Source organism: Lupinus angustifolius, chromosome LG02 (assembly GCF_001865875.1).
Source record: "Lupinus angustifolius cultivar Tanjil chromosome LG02, LupAngTanjil_v1.0, whole genome shotgun sequence".
In the NCBI taxonomy this organism is placed as follows: Eukaryota; Viridiplantae; Streptophyta; class Magnoliopsida; order Fabales; family Fabaceae; genus Lupinus; species Lupinus angustifolius.
This window is the reverse complement of record NC_032010.1, coordinates 19,441,376-19,441,968: the sequence shown is the minus strand read 5'-3', so window position 1 is coordinate 19,441,968 and position 593 is coordinate 19,441,376.

The window sequence follows — 593 nt, the reverse complement described above, 5'->3', positions numbered from 1 at the left end:
TCTTCGTATTTACAGAAAATATATGACTCAGTTGGCTCAGGCGTGGATGATCTTTGTATTGCATAATGTTCACCCTAACAGTCACGTGTCCTCTATGCCCCTGCTCATGTGTTATCTGGTGTCTGCTATTTTGCGGGGCATGACAATTGATGTGGCTGAAGTCATAGCTCAGGAGATGTTCCGCACTGTGGTTCGTGCGGGCAAGAAAGGTTCTTTGGGGTATCCATCCTTGATCACTGAACTCTGCGCTCAGCAAGGGGTTCAAGTGAATCGCACTGAAAATATTAAACCCCCGATTACCGTGCAATACATTATTCATCACTGTACGGGGAATTCTGATCCACAGCAAGGACAAGGCTCTAATTCACAACCATCCCCTCCAGATCTTTCACTTCAAGAGCATTTTCATTGCTTGAGCTTGCAGAATAAGCACCTGAGCCAACAAAATGAGCATATTGCACTTCAAAACGAGGTGTTGCGACAAGGACAAGTATTCCAGCAACAAGGATAATGATGGCAATGGAGATAATAATGAGGAGGATGATTTTATGGCTTCATGAGCATCAGGATGATATCAAAAACAAAAAGACTGG